This window comes from Lactuca sativa, chromosome 3 (assembly GCF_002870075.4).
Source record: "Lactuca sativa cultivar Salinas chromosome 3, Lsat_Salinas_v11, whole genome shotgun sequence".
NCBI lineage: Eukaryota > Viridiplantae > Streptophyta > Magnoliopsida > Asterales > Asteraceae > Lactuca > Lactuca sativa.
In genome coordinates this window covers 162,922,392-162,943,658 of record NC_056625.2, presented here as the reverse complement: position 1 = coordinate 162,943,658, position 21,267 = coordinate 162,922,392, and positions in this window count along the sequence as shown.

The window sequence follows — 21,267 nt, the reverse complement described above, 5'->3', positions numbered from 1 at the left end:
AACTTACAAAAGAATTATAACATTATTTAGCTTGTGCTTTGTTGTATTAATCTTATAAAACTTATGTATATATTTCCTTATTTTCTCTATGATTGTAGTGCTCTATTTGGGATATGTTTTATTACCTTTCAACCCATTATTAAATTTTGATAAGATTATATTAGTAAAGTTGCCCCTTTTATCTTTTCATAAATATAAAGATCTCGTTCTAAAAGTTAGTAACTTTTAGTTGTCACTTTCTGGACCACTCAACACTCTTGGATAAACTTTACCAATCTAATAAGAATTACATCAGTCCCTTTATATTTGGGAAACTATAAATCCATATCTAACTATAGGCTTTGGAATTTTGGCATTTGGAGTTTTGATGAATTTATTATGATTTTTTGAAGACAATGCATGAAATCTATGACAGCATGGACCAGCCTAAGAAGATTGACAATTTTACCCCTCAAAGATTTGGAATATCGAATTATGATTCAAAGTTTGAAGAAACAAGACACATTAAGATTTCCAGAAAACTAAGTCTCATGATTTTTAGGTGTTCTTATTGAATTGCACGAATTTTAGAAGTTGGAGGACAGATTTGGGAAAATTGATCACAATAGCTTTTAAATCAATTTTGGTGTTATATTAAGGACTTAATGGTTAAGCCTTAAGTTTATCACTTTTAACATGATTGTTGGTTACTTATTAGGCTGTTGAGATGTGAAATTCAATTTAACATAAGGGCCTTAATGCTTGGCTTGATAAGGGTTCAAAGTTAAGGATTTTCACACAAAATGCTACTTTTACACTTATTTGGTTCTTTCAGACAATATGACAAACACCTTGTGTACATGAAATCCTACAATGATAATCAACTCTCTAATAGACTCCAATCCATCCCCTAGAGCAGGACAAAAAATTCCATCATGTTTTTTTATCTTATTAGTAACTACATTAACATGTAGACGTGTGAATAAAAAATTATAAAGTTGATACAATTGGCATTTTTACATGAAAAGTGTAAGTTTTGAAATAATAGTCAACATCATATAAGAACACATAAAAGTTAATTTCCCCCCTAAACTGAAAGTGTTTTTCCATGTAAACTTTGGTCAAATAAGGCTCAATTTAAGAAGTAAGTCCCATTTCTTCCAACCAATTTCAATCTAAAATAGGAGGTGCAACAATTTCTCTTTCGTGCAGAAGATCAAACCTAGACTTGTAATGTGCAAGTCTCTCAAGTTTAGTCCTCAAGGGCCATTTATACTACTAAAAATAGGTGGTTTGATTGGAAATGCTCGCTTTACATTGAATTCATGCTCATTAGTATGTTTCTTGGAAGCCATATGCTGCAAAACAAACAAAGTAACAACCATCCAAAGCATAATAATGTTTAGAAAAATCAGAAAAATTTCTAGTATGCCCAATTCTCACGACGTGGGAACAACTCTTCCGTGTTGTGGCTGAAGAACAGATCGAAAAAGAAAGAGTTTCTACGGCCATGATCCACTCCTAAACGAAAACGTTTTGCTCTTAATCAACTTTATCATCAATTAGTAATTCAACCCTAAATAATTATTAAATCTAGAATTCCTAGACCTAAAAATTGTTTCCAATAAGCTCATGTGAACTAATATGAAATTATCATGAAATCTCATATCTAAACCCAATAAAATGGGGATTAGAGTAAGAAAACATACCTCAAATATTGATTAAACAAGAAAATCTGTAGGTAATGAAAAGAAATTTGATGATTCTTCATGGAGATGATAAAACGTCGTGGGCAAGCATAAAAGAAATGGGTAAAAGTAAAAATGAATTTTAACCTGCTAGGGAAACGAATATTTTACCAGTGTTGAATCTACGTAGTGGCAATTATGTCGCCACGCCATGGGTCAATTCCACAGTTGATAAAACGGGTTCAGGGTTGATTCCACAAGATGGGAACATAATATCCATGCAATGGCGAATGAGAACCTAAAATAACTTTTAAAAATCAAATTCACTTTACCCCCCCCCCCCCCCCCATAAGAACTCAAAATGAGAAGTAACGAGACAACTATCCTAAACAAATGTTAAAAAAGAACAGAAAAGAAATGAAAACCAAACTCGGGTTGCCTCCTCTAAGCGCTTCTATTATAGGAGTCATGAGCTGGACTCCTTTCCACTCTATGTTGCTTTGGGTGGAAGTTGGATCTCCTTGGATCCCTTCATCCCTAGTCAATTCTGTTTGAATGCAACTACTCTTTTTTATGTAAGCCTTTTATGAATTCTCTTTCTTTGTCTGAACATAATTGTCTTCTTACTTGCTCTTGACTTCATCATTGGCTCTTGTCACCTTATCTTTCTTTTTGACTCTTTTTGGTATCGTCTTCTCTATATCCTAAACATTTTTAGCACTATCTTTACTCTCTGGGCTTGTCTGCTCAACTTGGTATTGCCTTTTTAACTTCATATGTTAATGTAATGATAGCTCTTGGTTTTGTGCCTTTCACTTCCTCTTTTTATTTTTCTTCTTGCTCGTTCTTATTATTCTAATTAACTAAACCTTCTTCCATTAAATTTAACAATTCTAGACGATCATTAATTTCTTCCTTATCTAGATCCACTTCTTCAAAACAGAAAACATCATCATTAAACTCTTCATTTACTGCCTCTTTCTTCACTCCAAAAGTTATCTCTTCATCTCTAACTCATAGTGTATGTTTTGAATTGTAGATGTCTACTAACACACGAGCAGTACTTAGGAAAGGTATTCCTAATATTATAGGCAAGTCTTCCTCTTCTTTCATACCCAACACCACAAACTCCACTAGGAATACAAACCTTTCCACTTTAACTAACAAGTCTTTGATAATCCCATGAGGATACATGATCGAACAATCCACCATGTGGATAGCCATGTTATCGTCTTTAATTATAGATAATCCGGCTTCTTGTGGAAAGAATAAAGCATTAGATTCATACTTACTCCTGAATTGACTAATGTATTTGTTTTAATTGTATTACCGAACTCACAAGGCAATGTTAAACGCCCCGGATCTTCTATTTTTCTTAGAATTTGTATTCTTACAACATCTAAACATTGTTCGTTTAGCACCATGTTTGAGACCTTGTCCATTTGCTTCTGATTGCAACTAAATCGTTGAGAAATTTCTTGTATCCAGGTATTTTTTCAATCACTTAAACAAATGGTATATTAATCAAAAGAGCTTTCACTTTATCCGTGAAGTTATCGTGTTCTTATTCTAGCGATTATTGACTAACGGTAGATATGTATTTAAGAGGTGGTAGATATTGCTTGATATGTGTGATGATTTAAGGACTTCTTCCAACAGGCATGTGTGGAGGTATGCTCTCCACGCAGTGGAGATTGAACATAATCCATTTTTTTAGGTTCTTCTTTTTCTTCGCATTGTTGGTCAAAATGGTTTTTTTTGTTGTCTTTAAGAGTATTAGAGGCTCTGACATTTCTCCATCTTTACTTGTAACCGCCAACACCCGAGTTTTCAAAATTTTCCCAACATTATTTGCACTTGCACCTAGTAATCATTCATAAATGAGCTTTGTTAATTGGCCAACTTGCTTCTAAATGTTTACTATAGATGATTGATGATTTCTCAGAGTGGCATCCATATTTTCATTCCTTTTCTCACTAGATTCCATGAATCTATTCAAAATTGACTACAAATCGGGCTTCTTCTTTACTTGCATTTGATCATTTTGATAAAATCCCCGTCCTTGTTGTCGATACTTTCCTTTATTTTTTTCCCCTTTCTATAGACTTCATAGGTCTTTCATTCCTTCCTTGGCTTCCTCCAATCATCAAATCTATCACCACTCGAATAACATACTTGCGCCTTTTTGTTCCCGATTTCATCCAAATCACAATCATTTATATGATGTGGTCCACTACAATTATCGCATCCCACTTTAATCACATGAATTTTTTGCCCCATCATCGTGATCAGCCTATCCATGGGGTCAAGTTTTGCAATTATAGAGGCAACATTGTCTTGAACTCCATCTACACTCGCTTTTCCTCTAGTAGTGGCCTCTCTTGGGTTGTGGTATTCTCTTGAATGCTTGGCAAATTATACAATTAGATTCTTGTGGGAGGCCGATCTTACTTTGTCATGGTCCTTTGGGAGTGAAGGAGTTCTCATGTGCTCACATTTATTCTGTCATAGAAAGTTTTAATCTCTGGTTGCACATTCAAGTTATGTTGAGAGCAATTTCATAACATTCCCTTATCGCGCTCCCATGCTTCATATAACAACTCCGACTCAGTTTGTTGGAAATTTACAATGTTCATTTTCAACTTAGAAACCTTTGAAGGAGTGCTAAATTATTGAATGACTTCCCTGTTCAAGTTTGAACATGTATTGGGTCAAAAATATGGTTTATACTATGCTTTTCTAGGAAAATGTATTTTTCAGTCTAGGACCGTCAACAACTTGGTGTTTACGGTTGTATGTGTGTTTACGGTTGTGTTTACGGCTGTGAACCTATTCATGGCCCATGTCTCATATATATATATATATATATATATATATATATATATATATATATATATATATATATATATATATATATGAGACATGGGCCGTGAATAGGTTCACAGCCGTAAACACAACCGTAAACACACATACAACCGTAAACACCAAGTTGTTGACGGTCCTAGACTGAAAAATACATTTTCCTAGAAAATCATAGTATAAACCATATTTTTTTTACCCAATACATGTTCAAACTTGAACTGGGAAGTCATTCAATAATTTAGCACTCCTTCAAAGGTCTCTAAGTTGAAAAAGAACATTTTAAATTTCCAACAAACTAAGTCGGAGTTGTATATATATATATATATATATATATATATATATATATATATATATATATATATATATATATATATATATATATATATATATATATATATATGGTGAGGAGTGCATGGGAAAAGAGGCTAGAGAAGGAGAGCATATTATAGAGAGAGAAACTAGAGATAAGAATAGAGAGAGAGAGAGAGTGTGTGTGTGTGTTTGTGTGAATCTATTGTAAGGATCTTCATTCATATTCATTCAATACATCATAGATTCAAGTTATTCTTCTTCTCATTCTCTTCTATTTTGATCTGGCATCATCCGTTTGATTGGGATTTCGCACCATCATACGAATCTGATTGATACACAAGCAGATTGGGGACTTACAATTGGTATCAAAGCAAGGTTGTATCAATCAATTTTGTTAGATCTGGAGCTTATTTGATCTTATTTTTGAAGGATTTTTTGCATTTTAGGATAGATCTCTGAAAATTAGGGGGGGGGGGGGGTTGTTCTTCGCGTTTTTCATAAAAACGAGTTCTGGATCGAGTTTTTTTAGCAAAAATGGTGAAAAATGTCCTATTTTTCGGGATCTGAAGCAGTGTTTACAGCCCGAAGGGAGTTTACGGCCGTAAACAGTTCACGACCCTCAGAGTTTACGGTCCAAGATTACAGCCCTCGGTTTGCGGCCATCGTCGCACATGTACGACCCGGAGTTTCCAATTGGCTTTGTTCTCGGCCTCGCCCCTTGCACCTCGCTCGTTCAGCAGTCTCGGTCTCGCATTCGCAGCAGTCGTCCTCGCATCCTCGCACGTCCTCGCAGCACAACATACACTTAAAAAAAAGGCGGAACAATTTTGGAGGTGTCGGGGATCGAACCTGAGTCTCCTCCCTAATCAACCTCAAAGCCTTACTACTAGCTCTACCTAGCCACACGCAACATTCCTTTCGATTTTAATTCAAAAGCACTCTCTTTCGCACCTATTTTCGCAAAATTGACACTTTTAGCCCAAAATTCAATTTTCTTTTAATTTTAAATTCTATTTTCTTCCAAAATTTTAGCTTTTAATTTTTAAATTTCTAAATTTATTTTTACTTAAAATTTTGACTTTGACTTTTCGAGTTTGACCTTTGACTTTCTCGTTTAACTTTCAAATTTTCAAATTTAGCTTTTCGGTTTGACTTTTAAGTTTGACTTTTTAAATTTGACTTTTAAGGTTGACTTTTGAGTTTTTAACTTAAAGGGCATTTTTTATAAAAATGAGTTCTTCATCCCTTCTGGTCAATGAAGTTTCATGTACTCCATCTTGTGAAGCTACGATTAAATTTCTTCGTGAACATAATGATTTGCTAAAAAGGGAAGTCGAAGGACCTAAAATACGAAGGATATCAACTCAGGAAAGGACAGAAACCCCTGAAGGCTGAATTAGAAGCAAAAACCAAAGACTTTAGAAAACTTCAGGAAGAGTATAGCAATAAGAGTGCGTGTTATAGATATGTCACTGAACAACTTGTTGTGGTAACTGCTGAGCTTGACACATTGAAAAACAAATTTGAAAATGCAGATTTTACTTTTAGAAAATTTGATGTGTCAAGTGAACTGTTTGCGTCCATGATAGAACATAATTTGCAATTCAAAGAGAATCAACAAAAGGGTTTAGGATACGAAAAGTGCCTCCTCCTTATAATCATAATTATCAGTATAACCCTTTAACAAAAGAGGAAATGGACAGAGAGTGTCACACCCCGAAAACCGAAGGCGGAAACATTTCCGGGGTTGACTCCACGTTGAGTATCAAATCCAATGCACATAGTAAGTAAAGTAGAACAACCATTACATTACATATAGAAAAGTTTTACATTTGTTTCAAAAGATATAGTTATACAGTTGTGATACATAGTATAAACATAGACAAAACGAACGGGTCTTGAACGCACTCCATCCTGGATCAAGTGGATCTTCGGGTACTTGTTCTATCAATGACCTGAGAGCACAAGCGGTTTGAAAATCAGCATAACGCTGGTGAGTTCATAAGTGGTTTTTGTTTTTGAAATGTTCATGTTTCCTTTTTGTTTCTGAAAATGTAACACACGCCAAGAAAATCCCACATTTTCTTAAAAAGGTTGGTTGGTTGTTTCACATTATGTAAAGTAAAGTTGTACACTGAAAACACGTTTACCCTTGTGAAAATGTACATTTAGGTTATCTGTTTTGTTATACTTATTTGGTTGTGTACCAAAAGGATTCCCAGGAAAGTCCCATACTTTCCTGATGGTATGTTACCGTTTGTAAAAGATGTAAGGTTATTCAGTTTGTTACACTTTTCTAGTTATGTAAATATTCCCCAGGAAAGCCCCATGCTTTCTTGATTGTTGGTTACCGATGTAAAAGATGTAAAGGATGTATTCCTGTTAATGTGGTTATGTTCAATGTTTCCCCAGGAAAGTCCCATACTTCCCTGAATGTTGGTTATCAATGTAAAGATGTTTCTGAAACCTGGTTATTCTGTGAAGTGTATAAAGATGTTCATTATTACTGTAAGTAAATCTCTGTTATCCTAATTGCGAGTTCCATAACCATACGATAGACTGAACCTGTGGCAATAAGTAGTCCACATCCTTATGACTTTCGTCACCCTTGAACCATTTCGGTTCGGCTGTAGCTAGCAGCCAGGTGTGGGGTAGTCAGCCTTGTATAGATCTATACACTCAAGTCACGCTCTCTAAATCCCAGAGATTCTGGTTACGGGTGTAGTCCTCCACTCGCGTATCTCTGTGGAGTGTTCACCGAGGACGTGTCTCCAATCATACATGAATAACAAATTTACTAGTAATAATATGATAATCCTCCGCTCGCGTATCTCTGTGGAGTGTTACCGAGGACAAACAATGTACAAGTTTCATGTTCATATGTTCTAATGTCATGCTTTTAACTGATAAAATGTGGAAAACCATTTGTGAAATATATAAAACATAACAATTTATAAAACCCATTTCACAAATAATATGTTACGTGATCTGCATGTTCATACGAATATCAGTTGTGTATATCAGTGTTAAAAGCATATGAAATGTGAAACACACACACGAAAGTAAGTTTTGAGTACAAGAAACCCTTGTACTTTGCTTGTGTTCCCCCTGAAAACAGTTAAAAACAGTGAAAAAGGGTAGGGGTATGAACTCACCAGACTCGGAAATGTGACGGATTCGGACACTAGACGTTGGTTCGGGGCTTGATTACTCGCGATGTCCCTATGTAAAATGAAATAATGTCCATATATATCTAATTAGATTTAAAATTATTAATTGTATGGAACATTACACTCCAACGAGGTTAAACACCTCAAAACGAGCGTTTGGAGTGACCCGGGTGACATCTACGGACGTGTAATGGTACTAGGGACTCGGGATTTGAGTTTACTCCCCAAGAGTAAACATTTAAGTGAGTTTACGGCCATATAACACACACATACATGAGTTCACGGCCGTGAACTCATGTTTGGGTAGTTTTGGGTGTTTTATGGCTTGAATGGACATGGGGATTACTAGAATGGATTTATCAAATGCCTCGGATTAATTTGTTTGGACTTATACACTATTTATGGGAGTTCACGGCTGTAAAAATGGAGTTTACGGCCGTAAACTCCCCCAAGCCTAAACCAAAATTAATTTGAGGTGCTTAGGACAATCACATGTGATTCTAGTTAATTTTCCAAGCCTTGGTATGAATTTTGGGCATCAAATGACATATAATTAGGAGTTTACGGCCTTGGAGTATGTTCTATGGCCATAAACTCTTATATGTGGTGTTTTTTTATGTTTAAGGTCTCCAAACTATTTTTAGATGGTTCTATGATTTATAACAAGGCTATTGGTTAAGTTTCATGGCAATCTAACATGTAAAAAGGTGTTTACTCCCCATGTTTGAGGAGTTTACGGCCCAAGAACATGCCTTGGTCGTAAACTCTCTTTTGTCCCTCAAAATTCATGTTTAAGGTGTTACAAGTCCAAGATTGAAAGCCTCAAAGTCGTATCTAAGCCCCAACAATGATTTGGAAGGGTTAATTGGCTCAAAAACCCCATTTTTTTAAGTGTTTACGGCCCAAGCTTGATCCTTGGCCGTAAACACATGTTCCAGGTCCTAAATCCTTGTTTAAACATCAATTTGAAGGCTAAAGAGGTTAGATAACAAGTTAGGGATGTTACCTCTTTGATTTGGAGCCTTAAATCTTTGTTTTTGGACCTTTGATTATGGATGAGGAGAGAGGTTGGAGAGTGATTAAGGAAAGATGGCCAAAAGCTTCAAATGGAAGCTTTGAATCATTTATATAGTGTTCGGGAATTGGACACGGTGGAATTCTACCCGATATCGGCGTTAGGCGGGGCTTTTGGTCGCACCCGACCAAATTGCCGTAACCCGATATAGTCGATTCTAGAATTATTCCGATAACTATTATGGGGTGTTAGAATGATTTCAAATGGCATTGAGACACCCATTAAGTCATTTTAGATCAATACAAGTTAATGACTTAATTAAACGGCGAAATCGGAAACGGATTAGGAAACGACGTTTGATTGTTCGAATTGGATTACAATTTGAGTTACAAGAAGTGATATGGAATTTCAGGTTGTTACATTATCCCCCCGTTAGAGGGAATTTCGTCCCGAAATTCAAGACAAGATACAAGACACAATATAAATCATGGATCTAGAAAGAGTTGCAGATACTTCTGTTTCATCGAATCTTCCCGCTCCCAAGTGAACTCCGGTCCCCGCTTGGCATTCCAGCGAACCTTCACTAACGAGATGCGACTTTGTTTCGTACGTTTGACTTCTCGATCCATGATTTCGATTGGTTCCTCCACGAAGTTGAGGTTTTCATCGATCTCGATCTCATCTAAAGGAATCACCAGGGTTTCATCGGATAGGCACTTCTTGAGATTTGAAACATGGAAGACGGGGTGGATGTTTCTGAGCTCGTGAGGTAAACGAAGTTTATAGGCTACCGGATCGACCCTGGCGAGGATCTCGAAAAGTCCAATGTACCTCGAATTAAGTTTCCCATGCTTGCCAAAGCGTACAGTGCCTTTCCATGGTGAGACCTTCAACAGAACACGGTCTCCAACCTGGAATTCTAGTGGTTTCCGACGGTTATCAGCGTAACTCTTTTGGCGATCACGTGAAGCTTTCAGTCGTTCTCGAATTTGGATGATCTTCTTGGTGGTTTCACGGATGATTTCAGGACCAGTGAGAGCACTGTCTGGGACTCGACTCTTGGCTAACTGTATATCCCCCACCTCGGCCCAGCACAGAGGGGATCTGCACTTGCGACCGTAAAGGGCTTCGAACGGGGCAGCCCTAATGCTGGTGTGGTAACTATTGTTGTACGAGAACTCGATCAAGGGTAGATATGTGTCCCACGACTTTCCAAAATCAATAACACATGCCCTAAGCATGTCCTCTAGGGTTTGGATTGTTCTCTCACTTTGTCCATCGGTCTAAGGATGATACGCCATGCTCATGTCTAGTTTGGTTCCAAGGGCTTTCTGGAGAGACTGCCAGAATCTTGAGGTAAACCTGCTATCTCGATCAGAGATAATGGATGCAGGTACACCGTGCAGTCGGACTACCTCTTGAATGTAAATTCGCACGAGTCTTTCCATCTTGAATGATTCTTTGATCGGAATGAAGTGGGCGGACTTTGTCAGACGATCGACAATTACCCAAATGGTGTTGTACCCACTCGGACACTTGGGTAGTTTGGTGATGAAGTCCATGGTAATCATCTCCCATTTCCATTCGGGGTATCTCGGGCTGCTGGAGTAGACCCGAAGGTTTCTGGTGCTCAACTTTAATGTTGGCGCAAGTCAGACACTTGCCCACGAATGTAGCTATCTCAGCTTTCATGTTTGGCCACCAATATTGTCTCTTGAGATCCAGGACATCTTGTCAGAGCCCGGGTGAACAGAGTATTTGGTTTTGTGCGCTTCCTTCATGACGATCTCCCTGAATCCTCCGAACTTTGGAATCCAAATCCGATCCATGAAACAGTAGACTCCGTCACCTCTGATCTCAAGTTTCTTTTCCATTCCTCTCAAGGCTTCGGTCGACACGTTCTCGAGTTTGAGGGCTTCTAACTGGGCTTCTCGGATTTGCATGGGTAGATTGGAATGGATAGTCATCGTCTGGTTCTTCACTTTGCGGCCTGCACTCTCCTTTCAGCTAAGGGAATTTGCTACCATATTGGCCTTGCCGGGATGGTAAGGGATTTCACACTCATAATCAATGAGTAGTTCTATCCATCGCCGTTGTCTCATGTTCAAGTCTTTCTGGTCAAAGATGTGTTGCAGGCTCTTGTGATCAGTGAAGATTGTGCACTTGGTTCCGTAGAGGTAATGTCTCCAAATCTTCAACGCAAAGACTACGGCTCCTAGCTCCAAGTCGTGAGTGGTATAATTGACCTCGTGTGCTTTCAACTGTCTAGAAGCATAGGCAATTACTTTTCCCCTTTGCATAAGCACACAAGCTAAGCCTTGAGTAGACGCATCGCAGAAGACAACGAAGTCCTCTGTCCCTTTGGGTAGGGACAGAACAGGCGCGCTGCATAAGGCTTTCTTCAGCGTCTGGAATGCGGTTTCTTGTTTTTTCACTCCAACAAAAGGGTACACCTTTCTGTGTTAGAGTAGTTAAGGATTTGGCGATTCTGAAGAAGTTCTGGATGAATCTCCGATAATAGCCAGCGAGACCCAAGAATTGCCAGATTTCTGTGGGTGTCTTCGGTGCTGACCAATTCTCTATCGCCTTTATCTTGGAAGGATCGACATGAATACCTTCCTCGCTTACTACATGACCGAGGAAAGTTACCTTCCGAATCCAGAACTCGCATTTGGAAAATTTCGCGTACAACTTCTCGGATCGAAGGGTTTCCAACACTAGCCTCAAGTGTTGTTTGTGGTCTTCTTCGCTTCGGGAATAGACGAGTATGTCATCAATGAACACAATGACAAACTTGTCCAGATAAGGACGACACACCCGGTTCATCAGGTCCATGAACACCGCCGGTGCGTTGGTTAGACCAAAGGGCATCACTATGAACTCGTAGTGTCCATATCGAGTCCTGAAAGCTGTTTTGGAAAGATCACTCTCATGAACTCGTAGCTGATGGTACCCTGATCGAAGGTCTATCTTGGAGAAGTAACTGGCTTCCTGGAGTTGATCGAAGAGGTCATCTATTCGCGGAAGAGGATATCGGTTTTTGACAGTCAACTTGTTCAGCTCGCGATAATCGATACACATCCGAAAGGACCCATCTTTCTTCTTGACAAACAGTACCGGAGCTCCCTAGGGTGAGGAACTCGGTCTAATGAATCCTTTACTGAGCAACTCATTGAGTTGACTGGATAACTCCTGCATTTCTGTCGGAGCTAAGCGATACGGAGACTTCGTTACGGGGGTAGCTCCAGGAATTAGGTCAATACGGAACTCGACCTGACGCTTGGGAGGGATTCCTGGAAGCTCTTCGGGAAACACATCAGGAAAGTTACAGACTTCGGGGATGCTCGCGAGGTCTTTAACTTCCTGTTTCTCGTTGATTACATGGGCCAAGAATGCAATGCACTCCTTTCGCAGGAGCTTTTGAGCTTTGATGCTGGAAATGATACGAAGGTTGGAACTTGTTTTATCACCATAGATTACGAGAGTTTGATCCGAAGGAAGGTTGAGACGGATGGATTTTTTGAAACAAAGGATATCAGCATGATTGGGACTCAACCAATCCATGCCAATGATGACATCAAAGCTCTTTATGGAAACTGGCATGAGATCGATAGGAAATGAATGGTCATTCAAGGTAAGGATACAACCCACAAATATCTCGTTAGTGCTTTCTTTCTCACCGTTAGCCATCTCGACGGTAAACGTTTCAGTTAAAGGTTGGGGATTATGTTTTAGGTTATGTTTGAACAAATGACTAACAAAGCTTCTTTCATCACCCGAATCGAAAAGAATACTAGCATACGAGTTGTCGAGAAGGAACGTACCCGAAACAACAGTGGGATCGGCGACCGCTTCCTCCCGTCCCATGGCAAGGACCCTTCCGGTGTTGTCAGCTGTAGACTTCTTAGGGCAGTTCCTTTTAAAGTGTCCGACCTCACCACAGTTGTAGCAGGCTTGACCAACACCTGCTCCCGAAGATTGATTGGCCGATTGGGCCGGAGCTTTGTAATCGAACCGTGTTCCCCTTCTTACCCCAATTGGTACATGACAGTTCTCGGCAGGGGCCAGGGTTGTGGTGATACTTGCACTTGTCACAGAGGGGAAGATTACCAGCATACCGGCTGGTAGGAGTTAGAGCTGTGGATCCCACAACAGAAGCAACAGCAACGGGGGTAGTAGCAGCATGGACTGCTACAGTTTGTTGTCTCTTGGAGGATCCTTGGGAAGATTGACCCTTCTTCTTCTTCCAGAACTTTCTCTTCTCACCACTGCTTTTAGTCGACCCAGGAGCGGTGGTGGTTTCCTCGACATCATCGCTATGATCAATTAGGGTTTGGGCTAAAGTCTTAGCACTATCATATGTATCCGGACGAGCAGCTAAGACATGATCCTTTGTTGGATGGGTTAACCCCCAAATGAACCTCTCGATCTTTTTACTTTCAAGAGTGACTAGCCCAGGGCAGAGAAGTGCGAGATCATCGAATCGGGAAGTGTATGCAGCAATGTCGGAATCTTTCATCTTCAGGTTCTAGAGCTCGTGCTCTAGCTTCTGCATTTCACCACGGGGACAGTATTCGGCTATCAAGAGTTCTTTCATGGCTTCCCAGCCCATGGCGTTGGCTACGGGTAGGGTCAAGGATTTGACTCGGCTGTTCCACCAAGTCAAATCTTTATCGAGGAAGGTACAGGCTGTAAATTTAACCTTGTCGGACTCAGCACATGCACAGATTTCAAAAATGGATTCGATTTTCTCAAACCATCGGAATAAGGAAATGACACCTCCAGTGCCATCGAAGGATGTTGGTTTTGCATTCATGAAATCCTTATAGGAACCCTCCTTTCAGTGTCCCTGATCACTTTCTTGGTCCTGAGTTTGAGTACCACCTCCTGAACCACGGGTGTTTAATTGGGACATAGCAGCTGCCACTACGGCGGTAAAAGCTGCCTGAAATACCACGGGGTCAATTTCAGGAGGAGGTGGTGGTGGAGGGTTGTTGGTCTTTGAGCTGGGTCTCTTTCTGGGAGGCATCTTGATCTAATAAGATCAAGAAAGAGAGGATGATAAGTCCTCTGAATTGGATCGAGAGATATGACAGATATTTATTCCAAATAAGCGACAAATCAGGAAAGAGTTATCAAAGCAGGTAAACTATCGCTAATGGATTTATCAAGGATCTATACGTGAACGAGGATTCTTACGAAGAATTGGCTCGAGAAATACTCCCATAGTATTTCATGATTCGATACTACACTGGCGCGATGTTTGTGGTATTAGGGTAAGTTTTAGGCATGCCGCATACCACAGTCACTCCCAAGCACATGTTGGCCGTGTCTCGAATGAATATAGTTGGCCATGCTATATTGATCCTAGACACGACTACATAACTGCCCAGTTTTAACCACAGTACACAACACCCATTTACTTATGTTTTGTTCTACTTGTAGTTACGGATCTCGACGACTCGGTATACTCATATACTTTTGAAAATACTTATAGTTTGAAGATACTTTTATTTCAGAGCACTTAGGCCCTTTAGTGTTTATAGTTTTATACCATGTAAGGTTTGGTATACTTTATTCACTATAAACAAGGGCTCTGATACCAATTTGTCACACCCCGAAAACCGAAGGCGGAAACATTTCCGGGGTTGACTCCACGTTGAGTATCAAATCCAATGCACATAGTAAGTAAAGTAGAACAACCATTACATTACATATAGAAAACTTTTACATTTGTTTCAAAAGATATAGTTATACAGTTGTGATACATAGTATAAACATAGACAAAACGAACGGGTCTTGAACGCACTCCATCCTGGATCAAGTGGATCTTCGGGTACCTGTTCTATCAATGACCTGAGAACACAAGCGGTTTGAAAATAAGCATAACGCTGGTGAGTTCATAAGCGGTTTTTGTTTGTGAAATGTTCATGTTTCCTTTTTGTTTCTGAAAATGTAACACACGCCAATAAAATCCCACATTTTCTTAAAAAGGTTGGTTGGTTGTTTCACATTATGTAAAGTAAAGTTGTACACTGAAAACACGTTTACCCTTGTGAAAATGTACATTTAGGTTATCTGTTTTGTTATACTTATTCAGTTGTGTACCAAAAGGATTCCCAGGAAAGTCCCATACTTTCCTGATGGTATGTTACCGTTTGTAAAAGATGTAAGGTTATTCAGTTTGTTACACTTTTCTAATTATGTAAATGTTCCCCAGGAAAGCCCCATGCTTTCCGGATTGTTGGTTACCGATGTAAAAGATGTAAAGGATGTATTCCTGTTAACGTGGTTATGTTCAATGTTTCCCCAGGAAAGTCCCATACTTCCCTGAATGTTGGTTATCAATGTAAAGATGTTTCTGAAACCTGGTTATTCTGTGAAGTGTATAAAGATGTTCGGGAATTGGACACGGTGGAATTCTACCCGATACCGGCGTTAGGCGGTGTTTTGGTCGCACCCAACCAAATTGCCGTAACCCGATATGGTCGATTCTAGAATTATTCCGATAACTATTATGGGGTGTTAGAATGATTTCAAATGGCATTGAGAAACCCATTAAGTCATTTTAGATCAATGCAAGTTAATGACTTAATTAAACGGCGAAATCAGAAACGGATTTGGAAACGGCGTTTGATTGTTCGAATTGGATTACAATTTGAGTTACAAGAAGTGATATGGAATTTCAGGTTGTTACAGAGAGGCACATCTTAAATATGGCAAAGCAGCTAGATTTGTGTCAGGAGGTATTCAGGTTGAAAATACTAATGTTTCTGGTTCGTATGCAGATGAATCCTTAAGTCAACCCATGCATGAAGTTGAAGGAAGTGTGGCTGATAATAAAATTGTGTCAAAGTCTGACACTTAAATTTTTTCGATATATTTGATAATTCTGCTGTGGTTATGCCAGAAAGTGTTGAGCTGAACGATTCTAATGCTTTTACTTATTGTGCAGGTAAAGTAATGGAAGATGAGAACAAGGAGAAAACTATTGAACAATCTAATGACTCCTTGAACTCTTACTCTGTTGCTTCTAATTCTGTTACTCCTAACAAGTTTGCTATTGAGAAATACAGGCCACCAACACAAGTTAAATAGAGTGCTTGCTGCAATTGTTCTTGTAGGAACAACAAGAGACAAGGCATGGACACGCCACCAGGGGCAGGAAGAAACAACTTCCCAGTGAAGAAAAAGACTTGCTTTCACTGTGGAACACCTAGACACATTTGCAGAAATTGTCCTAATCGAGCATACGTTCCCTACTGTGCACAAGGCTGGCAAAACACGCAAAGTGGGAGATCCTACAAAAGAAATCATTCTAGGTCACAATCTCGTAATGGTGACTGGAATGCGCAAAAGGCTAAGAATCAAACCCACAATGAAAATAATCCAACTCCTAAGAACAAGAAAGGAATGGCGGCCAAGAAGCCAAATCCAAGAGATGCTCTCGTGAAGCCAAAACCAAAGTAATCTCGGTAGCCGACTACAAGTTCAAAATCAAGTGCCAAGGCACCCATCAGATCGAACAAGAAATAGGTTAAACCCAACTACAGATGGGTACCAAAGGTTCAATCTCCTAAATCTCCTAATGCTTCTAATATTTCTACATCTTCTGTTCGTGATAAGCAGGATATGTCATCGGAGAGAGTACCTTGCAAGGATGAAAAAGGTCAACCCAGTTTCAAAATGGACTGGGTTCCAAAGATCAACTGATCCCGCTCTGTGTCAGAACAGCTATGGAGGCATATCATCAGACATCGGTTTGTTGATAGTGGTTGTTCCAGGCACATGATAGGAGGCATCTCTCAACTGTGCATAACTCAGAACTTTAAGTGAGAGTATATGTCCTTTGCAGGAAAGGAAAGAAAGGAAGGGATCACTTATGGGTTTTGTGCTTAACGATGTGAAGAATTTTCGGATCTGTTATGAGATATATGTGCTGTTCTCAGACCTTCTGGATGCAAATTCAATCGGTGACTTATGGTTTGAGTTTTCTTCTCGATACTCTTGGGTTTATCTTAAACTGATTCATTTTGAAGACAATCTTTTATTTTCTTATAGTTTTTCGTCAGTAGGTTGTTTTGGGAAGTGATATAAAGATAAAGTGATAACGGGCAGTCTAAACCATGTGTAAGGGCCTGAATTTGAATTATCTAGACTCTGTGATTCAATGTGTTGGTAGGCACGAAGGATTTGACAGTGTGGATTTAGATAGAATTGTTTGGACTGATCATACGACGCTCGGGTAGATTGAGCATTGAGATAAACACGGGAACCCACAGTATACACTAAATTAATACGCATCTAGAAATGTGGCTTAACTTTTCGTTGATGTACGGACTTATGTCCTTGATTCTAGTTCTGATAGGGCGACTGGGGGGTTCTGATAAAGTAGGTCTATAGGAAATTATTTTCTTGCTTTTTATCTGTCAGTCATATGTTGCTTCCTCTGCGTGATTAGAAGAGATCCGACCTGGATTGCAACATATGCAACTCTAATTATACGCACCTCCGTATCTATGAAATTCTTTCTATCTGTTAGTCATATGCTGTCTCCTCTATGTGATTGAAATGATCCGACTTGGAACACAACATATGCAACATTCTACCTCTCAATCCCTCTATCCTAGTTAGTCATATGTTGTTCCATCTGCGTGATTGATAGAGATCCGACCTGTGACACAACATATGCATCCTTCTCGAAATCTGACTTCCTCTTTAATAATTGTCTATTCACCTAAAGTAAGGAGTTCTTTGGAGTTCTTTGGAAGTTCTTGATAATCAGGGTATATCGGGAAGTGGGGAACACATTCTAGTGCAACTAAAATTGAACCATTTAGAGGTCTGTAGACCTCGCTGCTTAATTTAAGTGGACAACAATACCCGTGGTTGTCATCGGCTAAACGGTTTATTTAGAAAACTTTGTCGATATCCTTTGTGTTTAGGTGGACCACAATACCGGCAATTGACCAGATCTATTCATGATGGTGAAGGTACTTATAAACAAAGTTAAGACTGTCTCACAACTTTGACCCCAAATATTTTTGTTTTTGTTAAATTTGTTCATAGTTTTCCTCTATGCACAAATTTAGGGGGAGAATTAAAAAAAATCAAACAAAAAATTAAAAAAAAATCAAACAAAAATCAGAAAATTAAAAATCCAAAAATTGTGTTATTTCTGTTTTATTTCTTGTTTAGAAAAATCAGAAAATCCAAAAATATTTTTGTTTCTGTTTTATTTATTTTTTCAGAAAATATGAAAAATCCAAAAATATTGTGTGCTAAGTTTTCTTTTAGTTTTTGCTTTGTCTTGCAAAGTGAATTCAGATGTAGATGAGACTCATGGAGACTGTATCGAGATTTTCTGAGCCGAAGCTTCATCCGTGAGCATCGAATAATTCTCATTCGAAGGAGCAAGAAATGAAGATTATTCTTTAAACATTCAATCCTTCAACCCCAGAAGCAAGGTGAAGCTATAATTGAAGATTATGTGACAAATTGCATTGAAGCCTCCTCAATCAGTCTGCTGCTATCTATGAACCTGCTGATGTGATCCAGAAGATTCGTTCTCTCTGAATATTCTCAAGCTAAAAGCGCTATCTTTCAAGAATCAATACAAGAAGCCTCGTCACCCAATGTGCGTTCAATGTCAAATTCTGCAGAAAATTCCAACTGCTCAAGATGAAGTCATTTATTGAAGATTCATATGTTCATCTTGATGCTGGGAAGAAATTTGAAGATTAAATATGAAGCCAAGCTCCCAGTGAAGATTAACAAGAAATACCAGCTACTTTTTAAGGGGAGTTTGTTGGGTCAATTAGAAAAGAAAGCTATAAACCAAGGAGGGAGATTGTTGGGTCAAAAATATCATTTATACTTTGCTTTTCTAGGAAAATGTATTTTTCAGTATAGGACCATCAACAACTTGGTGTTTACAGTTGTATGTGGGTTTACGGCCGTGAACCTGTTCACGGCCTATATATATATATATATATATATATATATATATATATATATATATATATATATATATATATATATATATATATATATATATATATATATATATATATATATATATATAGGGTGAGGAGTGCATGGGGAAAGAGGCTAGAGAAGGAGATCATATTGTAGAGAGAGAAACTAGAGAGAAGAATAAAGTGTGTGTGTGTGTGTGAATCTATTGTAAGGATCTTCATTCATATTTATTCAATATATCATAGATTCAAGTTATTCTTCTCCTCATTCTCTTCTATTTTGATCTGGCATCATCCGTTTGATTGCGATTCCGCACCATCAAACGGATCTGATTGATACACAAGAAGATTGGAGACTTACAACATGTTGTTATGGCTCCTAGTGGAAGTGACTCTAGCCAATCCTTTGTCGCATCTTTTAGTGTGACTGGAAACATTCTTAATATGACCGCATCTTTGGTAACATTAGGAAAGTTAAAATAATTGGCTATTTCCAACACCTCATCAATGTGTCTGTACGTATCCTCATGGGTCTTCCTGAAGAATGGTTTATCCTTGAGCATGCTAAGGATATGTCCCTTAAGCTCAAAATTCATAGTGGCTAGAATTTTGGGTGGTACTAGACCTGAACCATTATCATCGTGCATAAGCCAATCGTATTCTTCTATCGTCATGGTCATTATGCTCCCCATCATATTTTCAGGTTTTCTTCTCTTGTCCTCGTCTGAGTTGCTATTGGTTTCTGGCTCGTAACCTTTTCCTTTCTTTTTTGGAGTCTTTTCGAATGTTTATACTTTGTTGACTTTGGAACTGCTACTCAATTCGTTTTTTATTTTGGTCCGTTTTCTTGTGGAATTCAGATTCCGGATGGTCAAAGGGTGGCACTATTTTAAAGGATGATCCCATCATGTACTACTTAAAAAAACAAAGAATCACGTGTAAAATGAATAAAAATATATTTATTGACAATATGAAACCTCAGTTTATAAGCCATGGAAATCCAATGGCCATGTCGTGGAAACTACAATTCCAGAAAATTAAAAATGAGTAGAAAGTTTACTTTTTGTGGATTTAATACCACAAAAAGGATCGATTAAATAATAGCAATTATAATTCAACTAAAACAACTATCCTCCAACAACGAAACTAAAAACTTTGATGTGTTTTATATATAACCATTTAAAAGCTTAAATTTATATCCTATCTATTCGACTTAGCAAAAACACAATAGGCGGTGTACCTTGTCACGTAGTAGTAAAGTAGAGTATGTAAGAGTCGAACATAGGGAACGAAATTTCAATTTAAGAAAATATTGCTAATAATTAACTAAAGAAACTAACTTTGAAAAGCGTTTTTATCCGATATTTCATGTTTAGAAAAACTGAATTTAAAACAATCTACTAAAGCAAACAACTACAAAATAAGATTTGATCAAGAGTGAAGAGGCATTTTCATTTAGCTGTGAATCCCCTCTTTTCCTATGATTGATTTCAAGAAATGAATTATCTTTAGTTGGATAATAAATTAATGATTACTAATTATCATGATAAGACTAACTAGCATAAATCAATTCATGAACTGTAACTACAATGGTCATTGTAAATGAATAGCACAAAACTGATTTTTAAGATATATTTAGGCTATGAATGATTTAGTATAGAATTATCTATCCATGCTCAAGATTAGATAATTAAGCAATTATTATGATTAAATAATGCTCTTTACCACAATTAAGCAACTACCTTTACCACTTATACTATGGTCTGATTAACCTTTAGCTTTAGTAATTTAATGATCCTAAACAACTAGGTAGACAAGGTCATGTAATAAATGGCCACCTAACTACACAAAACTTGAGGAAAAAGTAATAAAGATAGGAACTTTTACATGCTTAGATGATCTATCAAACATAACTAAATCCAACTTCAATAATCGATAAAAGTAGAAGTCAACTTATAGCTTTAGGGTTCATATAATCTAAACAAAAACAAAGGGTTATTAGCCCATAATTACAATAAAAGAACACATAATCTCAAAGTAAGATAGATTAAACATTATTATCACTATACAAACCAAATGACTTTATGTAGATCTTTACTCTAATCTCCTTAAGGCTCTTTCTCCAAATGGAATATGGTCTCCAAGGGATCCTTGGTCGCTTTTTGTCAAAAATATTAGCATCTCTCAAGGCATGCATCTCTAATTATAACCTAAAAACTAGTATTCATACTTTCCTAATTATGTCTTCCACGTTGTGGGAATAA